The sequence below is a fragment of the Perognathus longimembris genome, chromosome 3 (assembly GCF_023159225.1).
Source record: "Perognathus longimembris pacificus isolate PPM17 chromosome 3, ASM2315922v1, whole genome shotgun sequence".
Taxonomy (NCBI): domain Eukaryota; kingdom Metazoa; phylum Chordata; class Mammalia; order Rodentia; family Heteromyidae; genus Perognathus; species Perognathus longimembris.
In genome coordinates this window covers 36,560,676-36,584,569 of record NC_063163.1, presented here as the reverse complement: position 1 = coordinate 36,584,569, position 23,894 = coordinate 36,560,676, and positions in this window count along the sequence as shown.

Genomic DNA, 23,894 nt, shown 5'->3' with positions numbered 1-23,894 from the left:
AAACCAGTTTTTGAAATACCCATCTGGTAAGCTTTTATTGTCCCAAGGAAAAAATATTAATTATTTTCATGCACTATAATCACAATGGTTTCTTTATGATACTCAGATTATTACAAAGACAACTGTCCAAAGGAGTTTCTAGCCAATTTTACCATCAAGATATTTTAGAGCTAGGTGCCAAGTGGCTCATGCCTATCAACCAAGCTATTCGGGAGGCTGAGTTGGTGAGGATTGCAATTCAAGGCCATTTAAGGCACACATGTTAGAATTCCTAGCTGTTTTAATTTTTTTCTGTTGCTTTAAGTTAATGATTAGTAATATCCCGAACTGGTTAGTTTCTAGCACTTCTTCTCCTTGGCCCTGTGTAGACTCTGCCTCTCAAACTCTTGCAATAATAATTCCTTAATGGTTGTTAGAGCTGAAGTTGTAAACGTCTATCTAGAATGCAAAAAGCTCTGACTTCAAATGACTGTACCACAAAAGAAAAAAATCCCATACCTATACCAGCCTGCAAATTTTGAACATACTGAACAATTGAACATTAATGAGACATCTCAGAGGTTTGGCCCCATCCCTTCTGAGGGGTGGTGGGGGATAGAGCATGTGTGCCCACTGAGCATATCTGATTTAGTAAGGCAGAACCATTGCACCCAGGAATCAACTAGGAAATGAAGGAGGCAAAACACTGTGATATTAGAGAAGTAATGAAGAGACAAACACTTAGGAAGCATTTGTCTCAGTGCAAGGTCACTGTTCATTAATACTTGTACAAGTAGCTTATTAACCACTCAGAAAAAATTCACTTCAAGTTTTCAAGCTACATAATGCTCAAAATCTCTACCTGAATATAGATTAGGAGCTGCAGGCTGGCTGCCCAGAGAGCTCAAACAATGTCACAAACTACAAGCTTCATTGGTTTTGAAAGTGGAGATTATCCACATTTGACTTGTCCCAACCTACCCAACCTTAACCCTTTCCACATAAAATTTCTCTTTCAAGTCAATTCATTAAAGCTTTCTAGGAAGGATTTAGCCCTGTGAAAATCAGCACTACTATAAAAAAGGCAGGTGGGATGATGAAGAAGAATGATACTTCATGGAGCAGAAACTTGTTTTAGGTACTCAATGAGCAGTGATGATTGTGGGTGGCCAGTCTGCAAATTTGTTCCTTTGGACATCTTTTAACCCCTGCAGAGCCTTGTGTGATACCTCTTTGTCCACCTTGATTGAATAAATGAAAAACCAGTCTCTGTAAAGTTTTTACTGACTACAATTTCAGTATGCAAATTAAAATAGTAACTTCTCAGCCATACACCAGTAGCATGTGTCTTCAATCTTAGATACTTGGAGGTGAGATTCAGTGAGTTATAGTTAATGGGGAGCCTGGGCAGAAAAGTATGGGAGATTGCCCTTCCAGACAGAGAGCTGGAGTGGTATGTGTGTATTATCTTAGAAACCATGGGAAGTTTAACATATGTGGATCCACATGGGGTGATTCCAAGCAAGAAGCATGACCTAATAGAAAACAAATAACCAGCAAAAATAGAGCTGGAGAAGTGGCTCAGCAACCTCCATAGAAAACATGAGGCCCTGAGTTCAAACCCCAAAGCTGCCAAAAACATAAAAACAAAAAACAGTAACAGTTTTAGGATAAAATTTTGCTTTACCTGGGGATCTTCTTCCCATTGATGGCCACCAAGATGCCAGTCACTTGTAGATCAAGAGCTGTGAAAACAATATGGGAGGTTTATGTGGTGTCAGTCCATCCATCCAAAGTTTATTTTTGTCTATTTCTTCTCTCATAGAGAACATCATCTGCTCTTAAAAGATATCATCTAATTAAAGGGGACACTTGAGTGTCTTCATAAGGCTGAGAGGGACCTTTGTTTTACTTCCTGCCTACTGAGAATTAGCCTGTATTCTTACCTGATCTGATCACTGCACAAGGACGTGGCTGTCTATTGCCCTAGTTGCTAAGTGCTGTTGGTAGTTACAGTATTGGCCAGGGTATGATAGTCTCAAGTCAAGACTGACTGCACTTAGTGCCCTCTGTCCATATGTAAGCTCTTTTTGTCTATAGCCTTCTCACATGTCCTGCTGGAGCAAGTCTCATGCCAAGACTGTGGAAAGTCATAGATAATGTCTCCCTCCATTACCTAGATAGCTATTGTCTGTCTCCCTCCATTACCTAGATTGCTATTGGCCTAGTCATTTTCATCTTTATTCTTATCCTAGTTGGGACCACAATGCTCTGGCATCTTGGCCCATTCAAGGTTTCTCCAAGGATCCTGCAAAGTTCCACCAAAGTGAGGAGAAACACCTCTCAGAGGTGATTCTACTGGGCTTATGCTCTGGAGTTGTGTGAGAGAAAATCAAGCTGTTGCTCATTTTTCTCACCTTTCTTATTTTTTTCTTTTTTTTGCCACAAATCAGTTCATTTTTATGATTCTCTTTGTTTGTTTGTGTTATTTTTGTGGTGGTGAGGTTTGAACTCAGGACCTCATGCTTGCTAGAGAGGTGCTCTACCACTTGATCCTCATCTCAATAGTTTTTATATTTAGCTATTACAGTCAGATAGGTCTCTCCTCACTGTAGTTAGGATTAAAGATATGAGCCACTGTGACCTGAAAAAGACTTATGAAGTGGTGGGTAGCATTTCAAAATATTCTTGCTATTCCATTGGATTACATGTGTATATCAGGGCAGAATAAAAATGCTATGAATACTCTATGGGAGATTGCCTTTGAAACAGTAAACGGAACTGGAAGTTTTCATCATTTTCTTTGGAAAGTCTTTTTGTTAGAATTATTATTCTAATAACTCTATATGAAGTTTTAGGCTAGAGTGAGAATGAAAGTGGCCTACTTGAGCTATAGGAGGTTCCTGGTGTAGGAAAAGGGGGTGTGAAGAGATGGAGCTGATGCTACATTTTCCCCCAGGAATTCCTTGGCATTATACAAATCATGCTGTATCTTGATAGAACTGAAAGAAGAGTGTTTGAGCCAAAGAGTAGGCAGGAGTAAGTGGAGCTGATTGCAGAGATTTAGGTAAGTAATTTGGCTTGTGGGAGTCTGACGGTGATGGTAATGAGAATGGTTGCTCCATTTACTGAGCAATCATGTGCCAGACAATTCAAGTTTTCATTCATTTGCAGTTTCTGCCAGGCAGTGCATACCTTATAGTGGTTGGGGACACAGACTGTGGTCTCTGGAGCCAGTCCTGTCTGGCTTTGAATCCTAGTTCTAACAGCTAGTCACTGTTGTTTTGTACAGTTTAGGTAATCTCTGTTTCTATTTCATGTGAAAATTGGAGATGATCATATAAATATAAATATCTTTATACTGATATGATTAATAAAGTAACCTTGGAAAATACTATGGCTATTATATATACATATACTTATGGCTATTATATATATATGCATATATATATACAGAGAGAGAGAGAGTACTAGGAGAGGAAGAGTCACAAAATAAGCACCAGTATTATCTACTCATAGTGACAATGTGAAGTACACCTCTATTATACTGGAGAATTAAAGCTAATGTATATACTATGCCTTGAATAAACTCATAATTCAAAAAGAACATAAAGTAAATAACTGACCATATTTGTCACTAGCTTGATGAGCATAATGGATTGGATGCTGTGGGGTGTCATGTTGGAATTTACTTGCCCTAGTCCATGCTGTGGGCCTCAGGTAGGGCTTCCTCAATGAGGTGGTACAACATTTTCATTTCAAATGATAAAAAGATGCTACTCTAGGTTATGGTGTTCTAAACTTTATTAGCACACACCAGAATCACATGGAAATATATTCAAGTATATGTTCCTGGGCTCCATACCTGACATTCTGATTTGTTCATGTAAGAAGGGAAGAATTTGTATTTTGAATATGATGCTGTTGGGATTGCTTTAGATCTAGATGAAATGACAAGGACTTGGTGAAGAAAAGAAGCAGAGTGGGGGCATTCTGGGAAAGGACTACATGCACAGACTGCAAGTGGCCAAATATTGCAAAAAATATGTAATGCATGTCTGGTGAAGAGAGTTAGGAGCAAAAGGGAGAAGAATCGTGGGTTTGAGGACATGGAGGGCCTCCTTCTGTCTTAGGATCTTGGACTTAGTGCTGAATTAAGAAAGCATCATCCATTAAGGATAAAGACAAGTGGGAGAGAGGTGAGGTCAAGATTTCAATCTAGATGTGATACTACCAATGATGGGGAGGATGGGTTTGTAAGGATAAATGAAGGCATTAGAAAATCTATCCATTCTTACTACTACTCAGTTAAGAAAGGATGAACACCTGTATGAGTCCATTTTCTGCTGCAATAACAAGGTATCCAACTTGGAATTTTTTCAAAGCAAAAAGGTATGCTCAGCTCCTTTCTTTGGAGGTTACAAGCTTCAGATTAAGTGTTCCTCTCTTCATTCTTTGGTGAGAGCTCTCCCTGGTTCTGTATGGTGGAAGAGAAAAAAAGAAGGAAAACAGCTGCATTTAGAAGGGGCTAAGCTCATGGGTAGTCTGATCTATCCTACCTCTGAGTGATCAGCACTAATGCTTTTCAGGGCCCATTGCCTAATTGCATTCCCCTAGGCCCTATCTCATGAGAGGTCCATCCTCTCAATACCATCAGAGTGAGTACAGAGTTCCTAGCAACTGGAACTTGACAAACACACTTCAGCCATTTCAAAAACATAGCAAGATTCATGCCTGGAGAAAAGGGAGCAGAGAGGCTTGGGGGTATTATGGAGACTATTTTGATGATATTTGAAAGCACAACTAGGTTTGAAAGCTGAGGGAGAAGGAAAAGTCAGCAGTCATTACTGTGCTTTTGGTTTGGAATTGAGAAGAAACAATATTGGAAGAATACAAGTTGGTAAGTTCACTTTGGGGATGTATTGGGTCTGAACTTCTCAAAGTATATTTAAGAAAAGATGCCACATAGAACGGTCCATTATCCTTTGTTTTCATCAATCATAGACAAGGAAGTGGAATTCACAGAAGCTAAGTGCCTTACTTCTTATTCACAGATGCAAAGTGACTTACAGTCATTTGTTAGATAGATAGATAGATAGATAGATATGTCACACACACACACACACACACACACACACACACACACACACACACACACATATGATTCCAAATCTAAGAATTCCAAAGAGTTCCACTCCATTTCTCCAATTTAAAGGTGAGGCAGTCCCAAGGCCACTGTCTTTCCTTCAGGAGCCCTATTCTCCACTTTGGCCCCAGATTTGGAGAGCTCACTAGCTCCTTAATATTAGCCTACAAGATCATGGTGTTTCAGGCAACACCAGTGTCTAGGATTGTTGTTTATTAGTCATATGTTAGGACTTACCATTTACTACAGTCTTAAGAATACTATAAATGGCATCAATATCTAGGTGGGAACTCAACTGAATCTTAGAGGTCTGTTTCAAGAGTTAGTAATAGGGGGGGAAAGGGTAAGGGGGAGGGGGGAGGGCGGTATGAGGGACAAGGTAACAAACAGTACAAGAAATGTATCCAATGCCTAACATATGAAACTGTAACCTCTCTATACATCAGTTTGATAATAAAAATTGGAAAAAATAAATAAAAGAATCTTCTCAAAAAAAAAAGAGTTAGTAATATGGCCAGACATGAAAATTTTATTTTAAAGTGATCATGGTTGATGTTTTCTGCTTACTAATACAATGTATGTTGTAAACTTAAAACCAACATAATGCCAACTTTGGGTATTTAAGTTATAGAAGAGTTAAGAGAAATATAAAGATGAAATACAGTCTCAATAAGATAAGTCACAGATGAAATGATAGAGACATTGTAACTTCAAATTTGGATATTTTCAGTTATATAACAAAGAGTGAAGAGAAATCTAGTGGCTTTGAACTCAAACACCTTTTCATGCTATGGCAAGCAAATTTGTGGACCATTAGCTCCTAATGGAAATTAGTCCTTGAGATACATTTTGTGTGTGTATAAATGTAAGATACTGGTAATGTAAGTACAAATGTAAGATAAACTGGTAAGATACTGAGATTTAAGCAACAGCACAATAATTCACACTATGCATGTAGAGGAGATATCTATAAATGAATAACTTGACACATACGTTCTAAGGAAAGCTAGAAGCCCTGTGTGCTCAAAGATGGAACCTAAATTCACCACTCTGTGCAGATAATACAAAACACAGGTCTAGTATCATGGTTTTTTTTTTATTGGGCTGGAGCAGAAACTCAGAGGGGAATTTGGCTTCAAGATCAAGATATCTCTAATAGGAAATATGATTCATAAATAATGAAGATTCACAATAGATTGTTCAAATGTTTTCTGATGGAGGAAGGCAGATAGTAAAAAATCTTTTCTAGAGACACAGATGCACATGAACGAAGGTAAAAGGCAGAAAAATGAAGATTTGGAATGCCATTCTATCTTAAATGAGTCAAACCACGGATGGAAATTATTTCATTCCCATTTAAGTTATTTATATTTTTTCAAATAATAGGTTGCATGATGTATTTTTTAACTTTTGGTTTTATATTATTATTTTGATTGAATCCTGTGATAAGTTGCCTCAAAGAATCTGAACTCTGTATTTATAAAAGTATTCACAAAATTCCATCAATGACTATTTCTGTGACCTTAAACATATATTTTTTTAATCAACCCCAGTGCTTTGTGCATTCTGGGCAAATGCCCTACCTCTGAACTCCATCCGTAGCCTTCTAAAGCATATATTTTTTTTCTAGGATCAAAGTTTTTCAACATATAAATGGAGACAATACCTGTAATATATATTATGTGTTTGCAAAGTGTTTCTCCTTAGACCAGTGTCACACACTCAAAACAAGTGTTTCCTATAATTCTCACCATTTAGTAAGAAGATCAAAGCAGAAAATTATAGCTGACATGTCCTTCCAAGATATTTTGGCTCCTTTGCCTGCTATTTGTATAGAGTCCTTGGTTGCGAGTAGGCTTTCGTTCAGCCAAGAGTTCCACTCTTGGCCACCCAGACAATATCTTCTGGTAAACATAGAGAACAGAGTATCCTGAGTGTGGGTAGAGTCAGAGGCCTGGACAGCTTGTGGCGCTGGAATAATAACTAAATTTATACTGGGGCCTTTTTCTTTCTTCAAAATGGCCTTGATTTTTTTTCTTCCAGTCATCCTTTTATTTCTCTTCTTGCACATGCCCAGTGCTTTCTTCCTTGCCTCATCTTTTGTTCTTATTCTTCATTTATTTTTCTAGCAAGCCAGCCACAGTGACAACGAAACTCACTCAGCCCAATTGGTCCTTGAAACACTGACTGGTCCTTGAAACACTGATTTTCTTTTTCCTAGCTCCATGTAGTCTTCTACAAATTTTTATTTTATTTTTATTGTCAAGGTAATGTACAAAGGGGTTACAGTTACATATGTAAAATAGTGAGTATATTTCTTGTCAAGCTTGTTACCTCCTCCCTCATTTTTTTCCCTCCTTCCCTCCTCCCCAATCTGCCCTCAAGTTGTACGGTTGGCTTACAGCATATTATCTTGTAAGTATTGCTATTGCATTGCTTCGCCTTTTACCCTTTTTAAGTGGGAGAAGTGTGGAGAGATGCCATGCATCTAACTGTGCTGTGCTGTGCTCTCATTCCTTCATGTGTGTTTTTCTGGGCACATCTTGCTCATAGTCTCATTGTCATTTATCTTTTTGTCCCTTGTCTTTATACATCTTTGCACATTGCTTTCTTTTCTAGTCGTTGGAGCAACTTCGTCTTCATGCAAGAATTCAGTATTTGTCTCTATCATCTCCACTCCAGGCATTTACATCTTTTTTAGCTGCTTTGACACTTTTGATGCTTTTTCTGCACATTACTCTACTAATGTGGATAGGCTTGACTCTATACCAAAAATTAATAAATACTGTATTCCCATTCTTTCTTATAAAGATTTGGTGAGCCCTGAGTTTTGCCAGATTCTTGATAGCTATCATCCTGGGGAAAAGATAGTTTTCTTACCACTATGAATTTCTTTACTGCTAGTCATCATCTAAATAAAAGAGTGGCTTCTAGGAAAAATCCCTACTTCCTAGGTACCTGCTTCATTCAATGATGTGACACATAAAAGTGTACTCATGAAATTGTTTAGGCTTAAGGAATGGTTTGGTGTTAGTTAGATGGTGTTGACTTCCTTCCTCTTTTGGGGAAGAATGATAATATGATGAATCTTGAAGCTTATTGGGTCTTCTTTATGAAAAATTATATAAAATCATAAGTAGAAAATAGTTATCAAAATAAAGACACAAATGACAAGGTACAATTTTTAAAAGCCTGCAAAATCACAATCATCAGACAATTTAGAAACATACCACATCTGTTGATGTATTCCCTGATTACATTTTTTTATTGACATCTCTGGTTACATGTTCCTTAACAGCTTTTTCAAAGAAAAGAGGACTTTATAATTCTGTCTCTGAGAGAAAGAAAATGCAATTCCTTTCCATTATCACAATCGATAGAAATTTGTGTCTTTCTATTGACAGTTTAGGGAAGTTTCTTTTTGCCACACACTTTGTTACTGATAGTGTCACGCTAAGGTATATTAGAGTGTATAAATCATGGATTCACTCGCAGACATATTTACTGCTTCTGGCACCATTATAGGCTTGTTTCCTACAAATACAGGGATGCTGATAGATTCTATTTGGTATAATTCCCATCATTATAGTGACATAGTATGTAATAGAATATTCCCAAGAGGATAGAACTTACATTTTGACTAAGTACTAAACACATTTCCTGCTAACAATTTTACGTATTTGATACTTAAAAGAATTTCTCAGCAACTACCTCTGGCTCCATACATTTTAATCATTGTGTCTCACTTACTACCAATGCGGCACTGTATGCCACATTCTTAAATTGATGTCACCCCTAATAAATATGTCTGGTACCCACATATGAGACTGGTAAATTGATACCTAGAGCCATAGCAGTTTTCCCGAAAGTCACTTCTGTATTAGGATGACTAAAAATAGTATACATTTTTACACTTCACATAAGTATATCCTGTTGTGTCCAAACCAAATGCATGTTAAACTTAATTTAACCTTTGGTGAACTTAACATTACCTATGATCAGTCTATGTATCATTCACCTAAAGGAATGTGTAACAGAGAAAAATCAGAGTGTAAAGAGACACATTGCTTAACTAATTGACAAATCATGAACTGGGCACTAATGGCTCACTCCTGCAATTCTAGCTACTCAAGAAGCTAAAATCTGAGGATTGTGGCTCAAGTGGTAGAGTTCCAGTCTTTAGTGGAAAAGCTAAGATACAGTGTCCAGGCCCTGAGTTCAAGCCCCACCACACCTGCACAAAACATATTTTGAAAACTTCAAAAATGTGCAAAAAGTATTGCCAGAGACTCGTATTTTGGAGACAATATTTGTATGTCTTTATAGGACACATTATAGTAATTTCATATACACATGCATACAGAATTAAATCAGCATCATAAGCACTTCCATTTCTTCAAACAGTAAATCACTCTTCCAACCCTTTGGAATATATCATGTGCTGTTTTCATCAATTGTTCCTCTAATGTACTCTATTAAGGTCTTGAGAAATGATGAGCAATTGAGGTGCCTTAATGTTTAAGTTTTGTTAATCTCTTGAAAATCCACCTCTGTTAGATATCTCCCTTCTTGCTTTTTACCATTATTACTGCTCCTCCACAGCCCTTTTATTTTAATTGTTTTTCTTTTCCTCCCTCAATCCCTAATTCCTTTGCAGAATGATTCACAGAAGGTACTTGGATTGGCATCTTAACTGTATCACTTGCCACTTGTGTGTCTTAGAGTGAATTATTTCAATTCTCTGAGCCTGAAGTAACACACACACACACACACACACACACACACACACACACACACATCCTAATGGAGATATAGTTTTCCTGGTTTCATACTGTTGCTTTAAGAATTCCCTTATATGAATTACTTAAATGACACATGTTGACTGCCTGAAAAATGTTAACTGAAATTCTGTATATTGTGCCAAGTATGTACTAAAAGAAAAAGATCACATTTGTTAAAGATATGAGATTAATGTCAATGAAATACTATATCATAAATCTCCATAATTGGTAAATGCTCCCATAGCAAGTAGAGTCAGCAAGATAATGTTGTGTTCAGGGTCCAATCAATAAATGAGATTTAGTTTAAATGGATGGAAGACATTTATGGGAGAGTTCATAAGAGTTGAATCAAACCTTAAAAGTAGATAAGATTTGACAAAACAGTGGAGAGGACCAAGGAGATATATTGGTTAGAAATTTCTTCAAAGTGAACACATGAATGATGCAAAGTATCAAAATATACTTCCGTAGAACACATACACTTATAAAATGGGCCCATGGACTAATCCATCAAAATTAACATATGTTAAATCAGAGGATAAAACTTTTCTCAAGTTAGAGTTTTTTTTTTCAAATTTTTATTATCAAACTGATGTACAGAGAGGTTACAGTTTCATACGTTAGGCATTGGATACATTTCTTGTACTGTTTGTTACCTTGTCCCTCATGCAACAATCAAAGTCTGGGTCCTATTGCGTGTTAATGAAAGTAACCAAGGAGTGCTCAGCAATGAATATTCAGCAGGAAATTTTGCAAGTGACTGTGTCAGACACCATTATTTAGCTGACACAATCGCCTTGATTTCTTTCTATTTGTTGCTGCCCTCCATATCACAGACAATAAAAAGTTAAACATTTATATTATGAACTTCCCTTTACAATGTCTTCTGAGTAGAATTGTATTGGAGATTTTCTGAGGCAGCTGTGGCTCTTCTGTTGGGAAGTTACAAGGCTGTCCGCATACTTTCTTCCCTTCCTACTGTCTTGAATGCAGATATCTTGCCTGCAGCAAGAGCTGTAATCTTCAAAGAGAGAAGGACCAGGAGAACTGAGGAGACAGCAGAGATCTTCTAAGACAATGCCATCAGCCAAGAGGTTAGAGCCAAAAATCACCTTTCCTGTTCCTTATGTATAGTAGAAGTATAAAGTTTTGAAAGAGACAACTTTTTTATACTACTTAAAGAGTTTTCATGAAGGTTCTAAACGGGAAGTCAGGGACTTTGAGTCTTTTATCCAAATTATCTCTGTGACCTTGGCTAAGTTACTTAACCTCCATTTTCTCATTTATAAGAAGTCCATTATGCCAACCTATCTTCTAGTGCCATCAGGAGTTCTAGTAAATAAGTCTAAAGTGCTTCATAAATGCTTAATGATGATAATGATCACGCAAGCAGAACCACTTTTGTAGACATAGAAATGATCTCCCATGAAGAATATAGGCACAAAAACATAGACAGGAAATAGTATTTCTTACAGTGAGGCACTACACCTATTCCTAAGGAAAGGTGATCATTTAAATTGCATATCTAATTGGAGACTAAATGGAGATGATGGCATCATGATTGGGTTTATTCAGAATATAATTGAAGAATCATCTGTTGAGGATGAGACTTATTTTATTCTCTCCACAAATTGTATAGCATAGAAAGTCATGACCAGGAGAATGCTAGCTTATTCATTTCTGTAAAATAGTTCACCTTTTAACCTCTTTCTCCAAATTTTGCTTACACTTTTTTCTATGATAGAGGAAAAAAGAATTGAGATGCAAGTAGCTAGAGATTGGACATATGCATAAAAACCCTATAATTTAAGAAAGCATGAAAATTATCCTGTAAGTCAGCTCTAAATGTAAGAGTGCCTGCTGAGGGCTTGTTTTATTTTCAGTGGGAATTCTTAGTTACAGGGACTATGCATCATCTAGTAGGGGTTTTGCTATATAAATTATCCAGATAATGGCCAAACTTGTCCTCCTCCAATGATAAGACTTGGATTGACTCAGGTAAAAATGTCCATTTTTTCTAATAACCTTTTACCATGTCTCCTTTTTCTTATGGTTAGTTGTTTACTTATTTTTTTCTAATATTCTCTTTACTTATTTTTTAAATGAAAAGTGTATTTTGATATGAATCCTCGGAATTGCTCTGTGTATATAACATGCATTTCTATGTCTTCTATTTTCTTTTGGCCATTCAACAAAGAAGTTTATAGATATGATATATTTTGATCAAAGGAATCTCCATGTCTGCTTGGGCTCAATGGTCCAGTTGGATAGATACATGACTATGTGTATGATTTTGATTCCAGTTAATGAACTAGCTAGATTTTCATGGAGGAAAACACCCCTCATTAGCCAAAAAGCTATGGCTTCAATTTGCTAATATATTCTGTATATTCCCAAGTCTGAGAGAGTATGCTTCTATTGCTGAAGGGGAGAACTCAAGGCAGCGTATTCTACAGGGAAGAGGAAGGGAAGTATTAAGCTCTACCACATCACAGCTAAAGCAAATGTGGGATTGAAAAGTGAACAACATTCTAGTACATTTTAACAAGTCTTAGTAACTTCAAATTAGGCCTTTTTTTTTTTTTTTCCATTTTTAACTTGTTAGGCCAACCAGACTGATGTGGATGAATAGTTCCCTGGGATTCATTGTATTGCTATCTCTGAAAAGAACCCTAGTCCAGTATTGTCATGTAAACTTCTCCTGCAGTGCCCCCCCATCATTTTGTTTTCTTTGCTTCCTTTCTCTACTTCCCCTTCTCCCTATTTTTCTCCATCTCTCCCTGCCTTCCCCCTCCTCCTCCTCCTTCCTTTTTCTTTCTCCCCTTTTCTCTGTCTCTGTTTTCTCTTTGTCTCTCTGTCTCTTTCTATGTCTGTCTGTCTGTCTGCCTCTCTCTCTCTCTGTCTCTCTCTCTCTCTCTCTCTCTCTCTATATATATATATAACATGCATTTCTATGTCTTTTATTTTCTTTTGGTCATTCAACAAAGAATTATATATATATATATATATATATATATATATATATATATATATATATATATATGAATGTTCCTTTCTCTTCTTTTCTACCTTTCTTAACTGAGGGAATGTTTTAAAGGCTATACTAGCCCAGTTCTTGCAGTTCTATTCATTTCAGCTTATCAGCCCTGTCTTTCTCCCTTTTCTAGTTCCCTTTTATTTTCTTTTAATTAGCAGTTGATGACTGTTGTTCCATTAGGAGGGACCAGTGGAACCCTGAGCCATCAGAAAAGACTGACATGGATTCAGGACTCTTTTGATGGTGTCAGACATTCTGTTATAAGATTTAGGTATTCCTATTATAGACAATTGATTTCCAATTACAAATGGCATCTTGTGACACTTCTAATTCTTAAATGCTTGCATTAAAAGACAAATTTTATGTAAAATATTGATTTGTCATTCACTTCTTTTCAATGGACTAGATGTTTAGGTACACAAAGTAGCTTTGAGTATCCAGAGTAATTCTCTTTCATAACCATAAGCAAGCATTTACTCACTCATTTGTTCACTATTTTTATTATAACAATACATTTTCCTTAAGGGTAATTTGTTATATGTATTTGGGAATCACTATTTAACAATGTTCAAGATAAACTCGATTATTTGACTGAAAAGGTATTCTTATTTGTATGATTTCTTAAAAAAAACCAAGGGCAAACCAGTTTATTATACTTCATCTAACAATTTCCTTCTTCATGAAGTAATGGTGTACTTCTTTAAACTCTTTAAAGTTACTCCTTAATGAGTTTCTTATTCTAATAAATCTGATTTTTGTAACACATTATGCAACTTGAATGACATATTAATACTTACCCTTTAAAAACTTATTGGTAAGAATAAGTATAAGTATTAAAGGTCTTCCCTCACCTATTAAAAAAATAAAAGGGTGAGAGAAGAGTTACATCAATTATCATGTAAAGAGGAGCCCATAATGTCCTTTTGTAAGAAACACTCTTAAAAGATAATGAACATGCAAAATTAATTAGATTTCAAGTTGGAAATATCTTTCTCTGCTTGATGAATTTGATACTGCTGTTACTGCTACCTTAATGTATAAAGGGAAAAATGTCAAAATTAACAAGATAGTCAAGAATAAAGAAAATAGAATGGTTATCTTTGAGGGGGTTGAGTAGCACTAGGAATAATAGCTAATTGGCATAAAGCTAACTCAGGAAAAGAATCAAGCAACATTGTTTTAGACATCTTTGACTGGCATGGTTTCTCAAAACATTGTAGTTTGCAGAGATTCAAATGTATTCTCATGGAAATTTTATATCTCTGGACTGAAAAATTAGTGTTAGTGTTTGGCTACTCACTTATAAACACATTGTGTTTTATTTATTTATTTTCTCGAGAGGATGAGAGCCAGACATGTATGGTCCTCAGGCCTGTTTTAAATTCCAATTTGTTCTTTTAGAAAATTAAAAAAAATATATCGAGTTCAAAAAAAGATTTTTCTAGGGGCAGATGTGTGAAGAAAACTAAATGAGAGCTTTTATTTTAACCTCCCACGTTCCTCTCCTCAGTGATTATTTGAAAACCATTTATCTCAGCAGTGATAAATAAAATCTGAAAACCTGTCATCTTGCTGCTTAATTAAAAAGTTTAAGAAAAATACTTGATACCTTAACTCAAAAGAGGCTGGGCCAAATGGTCTCCTGAGGTCCCTTCCAGCTTTCAGATAATTTTTGCTTATAAATACTTAGCTTCTAGGCTTAGTATAAAACGATCCAAATGATTGCTTTGGCTTTCAATAGCCCTACACGTTGATAGGGAGTTAGAATCTCTTATTACATGTCAAAAACACAATGGGTGGTGTATTGGCGATGTTTCTTGGACTATGTTCTGGGCAAAGGAGTTAAATTAATCTATGTAAAATGGGTTCTGTGTCAAGATTAATTTTCTAAAAGAGTGTTTAGAGAAGACAGCTTCGTCTACAGTCAACTGACTTCCTTACGACCAGTGAAATGTCTCACGGTATGACAAAGGTAATGGCATTGGAGATCAGTATCCTGAGTCATTTGGAGGATAAAGATTGTTTTATAGAATGAGGAACTTGATGCAGAAGATATCTTAAAAATTAATCAAACAGGATAGGAGCTGGTGGCTTACACCTGTAATCCTAGCTACTCAGGAGGCTGAGATCTGAGGATGGCAGTTCAAAGCCAGCCCTGGCAGGAAAGTCCATGAGACTCTTATCTCCAGTTAGCCACCAGAAAACTGGAAGTGACTCTGTGGCTCAAGTAGTAGAGCACTAGCCTTGAGCTGAAGAGCTCAGAGACATTGCCCAGGCCCAGAGTTCAAGACCCCCCCAAAAAAAAATTAATCATAAAAAACATGCCTCAAAGATGAACTCAATTCAAATTATACACAAGATTACTAAAAGCAGTGACCACTGGTCTTCCTGACCTCTGAACCTTATCCCACAGGCAGCTGCATTTGTTTTTTACACGATTGCTAATCTAATCAGTAGCCCTGAATTAGGTACTAGGAGTTTCTCCTTGATTTTGTTCATTTTTTAGATTGGTTTGCTTCTAGTTAGGTTACTGGCTTACTACTTCATTTTTTTCTAATAAAATAATGTTTTCTTTTATTTGTTATATCTAAAGAATAGATAGAATGCTTTAACTTATATTTTCACAACAGTGTAATAGAGTTCCTTTCCCACACATCCTTGCCAGAATTTTTTGTTGGTCTTATTTTGTATGATGGCCATTTTGACTAAGATGAGATAAAATCTCAGTGTTGGTTAACATTTCCTTAATTCCTGGGATATTGAATATTTCTTCATGTATTTATTGACCAAAGACTTCTGAAATGTCTTCGCTTAGCTCCTTTGCTCACATACCAATCAGTTATTGTTTCTGTGGGATTTTTTTTTTTGTTGAGCTCTTAATATGTTCTGATTACTAGACCCTTCTCAGATAGTGTGTAGCTGGCAGAGATCCTCTCCCATCCTGTAGGCTGTTATTTAGTTTCAAAGCTGTGTCATTCACTATGCTTGGTATTCGGAGCTTGGTGTGTTCCCACTTGTCAATTCTCTCTCCTATTTGCTAGTCCCCTGAAATTCTGCTCAGGAAAATTTTGCCAATGCCAATGAGTTCTAGTGCTTTTCCCTATGCCTTCCTGTTTCAAGGTTTCAGGTCTTACATTGAGATCCTTGACCAACTTTGAATTGATGTTAGTACAATGTGAAAGAGTTCCATCTCAGTCTTTTGCATAGGGATATGCTTTTGATGAAGAGGCTGTCTCTTTTCCAGCAAATATTTTTGGTTCTTCTCTCAAATATTAGAAAATATTAAATAGCTGTTAGTGTGTGAATTTTTTTGTGGGTTTTCTAGCCTGTTCTATTGGTCTTTGGGTCTGGTTTTGTCCCAATGCCAAGTTGTTTAGTTACGAAGGCTCTGTAGCAAAGTTTGAAGTTTGGAAATGTATTATCTCCAGCACTGCTTTTCTTTTTTGTCTTAGGATTGTTCTTGTTCTTTGGTGCCATTGTGGTTCTATTATGATTTTTTGATAGTTTTTTCTGTTTTATGTAGAATGACAATGGGATTTTGAACACTTTGGAAATCAATAGAGGAAATTCCTCAAAATCTAAACATAGACGCAGTTACATCGGGGTGTTTATCAGAAAAATTACATGGCAAGATACAGCAGAAGCAACCTGCATGTTCCTGTTCATTACAGCAAGGTTCACAATATTCAAGTTATGAAAATGGTCTTGATGCCCCCTACCTGGATGAATAGACCCAAAATGTAGTGCATATACAATAGAATTCTATTCAAACATCAGGGAGAATGAAGTTTTGCCATTTGCCAGGAAATGACATATTTGGAAAATAGTGTAGTGAGTGAAGTACTCCAAGCTCAGAATAACGAAGAGTGTGTGTTTTCATTCACATATAGATCTTAGACTCAAAATACAACCTGCTATGTGAATTCATATTGGGACACGTGCATACGTACATTATCAGGCTGACTAAAGCATAGTGTATATAGGAATGAAACTCCCTGAAGTAACAATCAACACTTTAACTAAAAAAATTAATAATAAAGAAATGAATGGAGGGGAGGTAATGGGAGAGGGATGGATGAATGAAAAGGGGAGCAGGCTACAAACAGCAAGAAGACTCAATGTACGTATGTGATAAAAAGAAGTATGGAACATGAGATGAGTTTTCAGGGAAAGGTTATGGTATGGGGAAGAATGACTAATGTGATGACTGATCAAGAAGAGTTACATACATAAGTAGACATATTAAATTATTAACCCTTTGCACAACTATTTGAATATAATCACAAACAACAGAATTTTTTGTTAAGAAAATCACAATAACATTTCACACTAGAATGCAAACTTGGTTCTTTCCTTTGAAGCACAGTCACAGTGAGTGTCTGAAGCTGTTCTAACACCTTTGTCATGTACAATATATGTTTTCTACATTGGCTCTGTTTACCAGACAGGAAAGAGAAAGAAAAGGTGTCAAGGATCAGGACCAAGTTGAGTTGAGCATTGCTCCTGCTTACTTTCTATTGAGGAAAATTTGGTTACCTACTCACATGTAGCTAAAAGATAGGTGGGGGAAAAACATTATGTCATGAGAATGATAGACAGAAACACCATTCATTTTCAAAAGCAATAATTAAGCACAAAGCAGAAATTTTAAATTCTTTCTCCTAAAAATAACATAGGAAACATCACTTTGGACATATGTAGAACAAGTGAATAATGGGCTAACTGGATAAGTGAAAAATAATATTGAAACGATGCAATAATGTTTTTCCTAAACTACTACCTTTTATTTTAAGTTAAATTGTATTTAAAATAACTTAAATTTAGAAAAGAAAGGAGCTGAAATGAAAGTTAAGGAATTACTGAGGTTTCTTCATTCACAGGAGATAGTAAATTCATCTCTTCCCCTTATATAGCTTGAAGACATTTCCAAGATTGTAGTGGAAATAATTTTAATTATGTATTTTGATTAAAAGAACTGACTAGAGAACCGCTAGAAAAGCCAAGATGAAAGAACTTTTCTGTCTTTTCACTATCTTGCCTTCTCTTCCCTGTGTCTTGTTTTTTTTTTTGTTTCAAATCATTTTTTGTCAGCACTGTAGCATTTCATTTTCTCTGCAAACATAATTCCCTCTGTTGATCATTATGAGCACTCTATTTAAATGGGAGCATTGCTCAGTGCTAGTCCTTTTACCATGACTTTTCCATTACTGAGTTTACTTTCTAATTTATCACTTGGTTGGTTGGATTTTATTGTTATGTAGTTTGGAAATATTTTACTTTCTTTTTTTTTTTTAGTAAGGAGATTATATGTTCTTCATTCTTGGTGTTCTTTCATATTGGAGAATGCCAGCCTGTTGCTGTTATGCTTGCAACTGACTAGTGGTTACACATGCTGTCCTTGCTATGCTCTTATAAACAGTGTGTTCTGTTGTCTTCTGGAATGAAATATGGTCATGGAAAAGCATAAGGCTAAGCTTATTTTCCCCCTATGGACAATTTTTCAGCTTAGATTCTTGAATTACTTTTCTCTCCATCTTGGTAATTTGATCATTCATCTTAGATATGTAATGTTATTGATCCTATGAATGACAAACAAGTATGCCTACATCTATTCTAAGAGACTTGTCCTCCAAATCATATTTAGAGTAACACCATTTTGCAACAAGCTACCATTTAGGGATTCTACATGTGGACTGCTTCAAAACAAAGCTGCCATTCCCATGGTCGAACATTATTTGATAAGACCAGTAGACTCCCTGATAAGAACAATGACAGAATGCATATGAACATAACAACCAGAGTCTGGCTTTGTCTGGCCTTAAATATCTGAACTTGAAGTTGCCTCTGCTGCCTTAATACTTTGTAGTGCTCCAAACCCCATTTGTTACCAATTTTATTGTGTATATACATTCATATAAAATAGGATCTTGGTAGGTGAGGTGTTTGGCAACTTTGGTAACCAGGCAAATGCAGCTGTCTCTAGTTGCTCATCACTGCAAGTAACTTCTAAATAAGTAAACTCATTTATTCATTAAGATACATATAAGCCATTCTTTGTGCTGTCAGTGTCATCTCGGTTTGAGGCAAAACATTCTTTTGAGTTTCCCTAGGAAAATCATGTTCCATTGAGGCAACACAATATTAATTGTATTCCTCTGAGGAGTAGAATGATTCACCTAGATGTGAAGGACCTGGAATGTAAATTATAGGGGTAGCATTTAAACCCATATCATATGATTCCAAATTATGACATTGGTCACTACTTTCACCTATATTCATTAAACTGGACTGCACCACACAACATACTGATATTCTGTATAATGTATTCTGGCCATTTAGTGTTGTCTAGCACTCAATTTGCACCCTGAAATTCAATTCTTTATATATTCTCATAAAATTTTATGTCTAAATCATTTCTCTATCTCATTTATGTTTAGTTCTCTCTACTATACATTAGCAAACTACAGGTCATGGGATAGATCCAACTTGCCACTAGTTTTGTAAATAAAGTTTTATTGGACATTTAATTCATGTACATATTTTCTCTGCGTGCTTTCTTGCTACATGAACTAAAATGGAGAGGTGTGGTAGAGGCACACAGTTTAAAATAGCTACTGCCATATTCTTTCAAGTGTTAATCATATTTCTTTTTTTCCTGTTTGTGGTTCATTTATTATGTTCTCTTTCATCAAATTGTATTGTTGTTTATCACTATAGGTGGGCATTTATTTTATAGCTATGTTTTCTCATATTAAGAGTTTTAATTTTTTCTCTCTCTTTCTCTCTCTCCCTTTCTCCTTTTCTTTCTTTTTTTTCTTTCTCCCTTCCTTCCTTCCTTCCTTCCTTCCTTCCTTCCTTCCTTCCTTCCTTCTTTCCTTCCTTCCTTCCGTCCTTCCTTCCTTCCTTCCGTCCTTCCTTCCTTCCTTCCTTCCTTTCTCTCTTTCTCTCGCTCTCTTTCTTTCTTTCTTCCTTCCTTCCTTCCTTCCTTCTTTCTTTCTTTCTTTCTTTCTTTCTTTCTTTCTTTCTTTCTTTCTTTCTTTCTTTCTTTTCTTCCTTCTTTCTCTCTCTCTTCTTCTCTTTCTAGTGCCAGTACTGAAGCTTAAATTCAAGGCTTTGCACTCTTAATTTGCTTTTTCGCTTACAGCTGGTGCTCTCCAACCTGAATGACAACTTCACTCCATTTTTTTGATAGTTAATTGACAGTAAGAGTATCGTTGATTTCTCTGCCCAACTGGGTTCAAATTTCAATTCTCAGATTTTTAACTTCCTGGTTAGGATTATAGACAGGAACCATGGATACCCAGCTTGTTTTTGTTTTAGGTACCATTTTTAAAATTTTTCATCCTGTTAGTTTGGGTACTCACTATACACTAGAGTCTAATTTATTTCTTTCCTGTTTATTATTACATGTTTGCATAGCCCCATGCCATTCTATCCCACTTGTTTTTAACTACAATGACTCTACCTCTTCTATTTATCTATTATCTCTTTCCAGAATCATTTATTTTTTCCATCCCAGCTACAGTTTGATGAGTAAGTGTTGCTTCCCACATATTCTCTGAAGTTTGAGGGTATGGAGTTAGAATGAATATGTCTTTTTTAGAATTAAATGCATGTTTTGGTAGGCTCTGCCATTTGTCCTGAAATTTCATGAAGTGTTTCATATGAAGACCCTCTGTGTCCTGAGCAGGACATATTCTACTCTGTGGGCTTTCTTAATGTTCCTCCATATTTGGCACACTGTCTCTGGGGTTGAGCTTCACTTAGCATGGCTGATTCCTGTTGTTGGATGTATCAGCTTCCAGGGAAGTCTGCTGTCCAGCAGGAAGCTTTTCAGCAACTTGGAGGACATTAGTGGGACTCTTGTAATGGTGCTGATTTACCTTTCTTCAAAACTGTTTGGAGATGTGAGTCCGATTAGGAGCCCATTATCTAATTTCTCAGGGATGGCACCACAAACAATGCTTTAATGATCAAGCAGCACTCTGAAATCTAACCATGAATTTTCATTATAACTGCAAGCAAATGGCTCTGACCTGTAATTTTGAATTCTCTCTTTGGTTTGCAAACAATTTCCTCTGGAGTGTATTGCTTTCTACTTCACAGAGATCTTGGATACAAGCATGCAACTCAGAAAGATGAAGCAAAACAAAACACCCTCTTTGAAATGCATATCTCATTGTAGCCTTTAAGATGACTGCCGCCCTTCGTCCCACCCTGTGGATCCTGGAGGGAGTGGAGGAATGGCTGTCCATCAAACTGTATCAAAACTTAACAAACACTGAAAAGTTTTGACAAGTTGACTATGTTGACCATAATATTCACAGCTGCTCACTTCATTTAAAAAAAATGCTGTTAAGTAGTAATTATGAAGTTCCTGGTCTAGGAGGAGTTACATTTTTTATGTGGCTGCCTTTTCTCTTTCTCTGCTCCATCCCAGGGAGTATATATGTTAATGCATGCCATCATCATCTCACTTACTTGGGAACTAATGATAGCCCAAGCTGTTATTGACTGTAAGAAAGTTGGAGTGAAATATGATGAGTGAAGCAATTACCTTGCTTATCCCCAAACTCCTTCGAGTTAGCCATTTCCCAGGAGGAGCTGAGGCACCAGGATTGCCGCTGCCAGCAAAATCAGCTTCCAATACTCATTGCAGAGAATAATTTTGTCTTCTCATTTTGATACTTGATAGGGGGCATATGGCACCTATCATTATGTCCTCATGTGTACCATCACTTACCAATCTTGGTGCCCAATTGCTATAGAGAACTTTGGAATCATTTCCTACAAGATTTCAGGTGTTGGGTAGTGAATGAGTGAACATTGATTTTTTTCTTTTTTGAACAGGGTCTTGTTATATATGTCAGACCTATCACAACTTGAAACTGTCTTAGATTCCACGGTGCTGATATTCCAGAGGTTAATCTGCCATCTTTGATAAGCTTCAGTGACTAAGTTTAAAAATTAGACTAAGATGAAATAAACATTAATGTCCCTTTTCCTCTCATAATTATTAGTCTTTTAGAATCTTGGAATGTCAGGTATCCATCTAGAGAACAAATTTTGATCTTTTCAGAGAAACATAAGAGTATTGCTAATGATAACACCTTTGTAAATTTATGTAAAGATAATAAAAACAATAAGAAAGAGTATTGGTGAATATTGGTATTCATTCATGTGTTCCTTTTACTACAAAGTGTTGAGCAGTCTGATTACTCCTAGAGTGGGTAAATCTGAATTTTCTCAATCCAATGTGATGGATAGATATGCATATGTAAATGTTCTTAAGGATCCTGTGAAAGCATGAAGAAGACATCAATGGTGCCTGGGAGGCTAAGTATAGAGGAGTAAGGGGCTCCCTTGAGCTCCCCATTCCCTGGTATGTGGGAGGCCCTGGAGTATATGTCAGTATTACCATTTGAATAGAGACTTAAAAGTAACTGTAATATCCATTATCTTCTCTTTTTAAGCATACTACTTAAAATTCACCATCAAAAGTAATAGCAAAGGAGCAGTTAAACATAATTGTCTTTAGAGGACTATCCTGCATCTACAATACCTCACTCAGAATTCCCCAGAAAACCTGCCTTGCTTACCTGCAACTGCTTTTCTCCCTGAGCAAAAGGAAGAAGCACATGCTGCTATGTGAGCTCTGTTTTATGGAGTTCTCACATTTATTTTACTGTGGTTGTCTAGTGATAGCAAACAGAGGCTTTATCAGATAAGCCCAAGAGGTTTTCAAAAAAGTTTGACCATCATATGTATTAAAAAACACATTTTTTACTGGACACCAGTGACTCATAACTGTAATTGTAGCTACTCAGGAGGCTAAGATCTGGTGATTGTAGTTTGAAGCCAGCTCAGGCAGAAAAGAGACTCTTGTTTCCAATTAACCAGCAAAAATGTGGAAGTAGGGGCTTGGCTCAAGTGGTAGAGCAACAGTGTTGAGCAAAAAAGGTAAGGGAGAGTACCCTTGAGTTCAAACCCCAGTACTGGTACAGAACAATGAAATAAAACAAACAAAAATATCATATTTACATATATGTGTATATAAACACATATACACTCATATGTATTCATACCTACATATATAAGTATAAAGTCATATAATATCATTTATTTATTCATTTTAATTATTAAAAAAGTTCTTGGGTATAACACAAATATTGATTGTATATCATGTTACCTAATATGAAATTTGGGTAACATATGTCTCAAGGTATATGTTCATAAATAAAACCATTTGTATTAATCAATTTTTAATTCTTAAAAATCAAGAGTATGTAGGAAAGTAAATGTAGGGGAGACTACAAGGTAGCTTTCTAAACCACACAGAATTAATTAGGTAATTATTAGTCTGCATATTAAGAATTTTTGGGGTACTTTTCCTGAACAAGAGGTCACATTTCTATCTTTTGAGTTACTATGAAGCTCAGTTTCAAATTTAAACTTTATGACACACAGTTTGTATACTAATTTTATCTCTGACTTCAGTTTGTTTTTCTTATTTTATTAGACTTCTGGAGTTGCTTTAAAAGCAGCTGTATTATTTGTGTCCTGTAAGGTGCAGTTATAGAGTTTGGTTCAAGATACAAATAAATAAATAAAATTGATATTACTGCAGTTGTTACCAGTGCAATCAAGTGAGCACTGAAAATCTCTGAGTTCTGTATTGTGCTCTGAATTGCTTTGTCTGAATTACTCAGCACGCGCTTTGCTTTTAATGTGCTTGTGCCATCCTTCCATTGCAACTAGTTTCAGGCTCATGCTCTTGAAATTTTTTAGTTACAGTGTGAACAGAAACTCACGAAAACGGCATTAGAGAACTTGAAAATCACTTGCACCTGTCTTCCTTGCTAATGTTGTAGAGAGAAAGCTCCATCTTTCAACACATTACTATGGAATGCTGTGTTCCAATTGCCTTCTATTGTAATTCACAGGTTGTTAG